Here is a 2,465-nt window from a genome sequence, read left to right as displayed (position 1 = left end):
GGAGTGACGAGTGAACGTGTCAACATCTATACTACCCCACTATTTCATTTACGAACGCCAGACTCCCCAGAATTATTAGTTTGCCACCCTTAAATTTCAAACCTCTCTTAGCAAACGTCTGAATGAATGAGTATAGTTGCTCGCCCCCTTTAGAAATATTCCAACCACATCACAACAGCGAACACCCGATATGGGCTTCACACGCTGTACCAGGACAATCGAACCCTGAACGCTTTAACCACTTGTAGTACCTAAACCACTCCTCAAACCTCTGAGACTTACACACTTCGGGCTTTCAGTCTTGCCCTAAGATAAAACGCCGCGAGATGTCTTGAAAGACGTTCAAAGGTGAGTTGTACACATAAACCAGTCACATACTTCCTAAAACTGATCTATACGCATACGTCGACTTTGTAGTTGACACTTGACGGTTTTATTCTTTTTTGAAAATAACAACAAATATTCATACGGATGTAACATTTGGATTTATAGGCAATAAAACTGAAAATGTATTTTACGACCGCATCTGTCTATATGCCTTCTTGTGTGATACTTTTGTGTATGATAAAACATGCCAGACGGTTTTCATTTTTTAAAAATACCAAGGGTTGGGGCTTTAAATCTCATGTTTTATAAAACTTACAAACCGATTGAACCTATACTTTAGATATAACTTCAATATCTGGTATTATTGTTGAAATCAACTGGGATGAGACTGTCACCCAGTCTTACGTGCGCTGCCCGCACTAACCGTCTTGCTAGGAACACGCGATTCGTGCTGACCAACAGTCTCATTCCTCACAGCGATCCTTCGTAGCCAAGTGGATAAATCCGCCAAGCTACAAAGCGAAGTTTAAAGGTTCGAAACCAGGTATCGGCACTGTATCGTAGAAGTTATCGATGTTGTGGTGTTTTACGATCGCATTCAGTTATAGGAGGGCGATGTTCTATCAGTCTTCAAGGCATGCGTATAATGTATAGTGGCGTGGCGTGGCGTGGCGTGACGTCACAAGAGGTTTGTCAGAACTGACAATGGTGCATTGACAAAAACTTCCGGTTGCGTTTTCATAAAACCCAATCGGGGTGTTTAACCCAGGATTACTATGGTGTGTGAAGTAGATTAGTGCCGTAGTAAGAGGTCTTCATGCCTGTCCTAAAACTAGGCCGATGCTCATTGGTCCGACACTTGTGAGGTAATGGTTAGAGCGTCCGCCGGGGGACGGGCGTGAACTACGATGTTGATGCACGTGCCTGTATTTGGTGAAACATACTGCACAAAATAAGTTAGGGATATTGGTATTTTTATGATTGATATTTCTTCAGTGCTTCAGTGAAGAAATAAATCATTATTCATACTTAAAAATTTGGATATATCCCTAACTGTTTTTGTGCAGTATACATATATAGTGGATGGCTGTGTTGTGGCAACCACAATGTGGGCGCGTGTGCCTGTGAACACCAACAATAACGAGTTGAGTTGTCATGATACATGTTTTCGTGAATTGGAAGTAAATGACAGATAAATGACTGCAAGTCTTTAATGCAAGACACACACACACGCGCGCGCACACACACACACACACACACAAGTGTTGGTATGTGAGAGAGTGAGTGTGAGAAGACAAGGTGTGAGCGCATGTGCCCGCATTATTTAAAATACAATGCGGACGCGCCTGCTACCAAAATGCCCGAGTTCCTTGTACGAATTTGCGTCCCTTTGTCTAGCTGTGAACGTCATGGTTGTCGTTTCGGGTCTTGTTTCGCCTTGAACTAGGGCTGGGTCTATCTCTGTACGCCACCCCCTATTGCCTTACCCTACCCTGAACATATGTGAACGTTGGTCAGCACTATACCTGTACCCAAGGGTCATATCTTTCCCAGTCTTGATCTGAAGATTCGAAGCGGAGGTCAATTCATTTAATCACTCACTAAGTGTTGGAGGTCCACTAAGCCATGGTACATCTTTCAGATAAACACCGACAAACATTGAAACAGGAACAGATGAGTGAAAAAGACTATCAGTATGATAATAGAAGGCTTAAAGGTAGATGCTGACACATGGTAGTTCCACAGATATATCATGCACAGGGGCCTATACAGCTTTTTGAGAAGGCGGGGGATGCACATTTCATTTTCACTCGGGTTTCAACGGTCATATAACACAGTTTCAGGACAAACGGTGCGTGTGTGTGCGTGTTAGTAGCCTTGTGCTGCAAACGTCCGCTCGTAACGCTGTTGAGACTGGGTTCTCATATGGGTACAATGTGTGAAGCCTATTTCTGGTGTTCCCCGTCGTGATATTGCTGGAATATTGCTAAAACTGTGTAAAACAAAAACTCATACACACACAAGAGACCAAACAATCTGCATGTCGTTATGGACATTCATTTCTTGTATGAAACACAGGGTCTGTGTCGTCATATGCGCGACACAAACGAATTCTTACAAGCAGGCTAAAACGACAA

Source organism: Haliotis asinina, chromosome 1 (assembly GCF_037392515.1).
Source record: "Haliotis asinina isolate JCU_RB_2024 chromosome 1, JCU_Hal_asi_v2, whole genome shotgun sequence".
NCBI classification, from domain to species: domain Eukaryota; kingdom Metazoa; phylum Mollusca; class Gastropoda; order Lepetellida; family Haliotidae; genus Haliotis; species Haliotis asinina.
The sequence above is the reverse complement of the archived record's forward strand: the minus strand, read 5'-3'. Positions refer to the sequence as shown.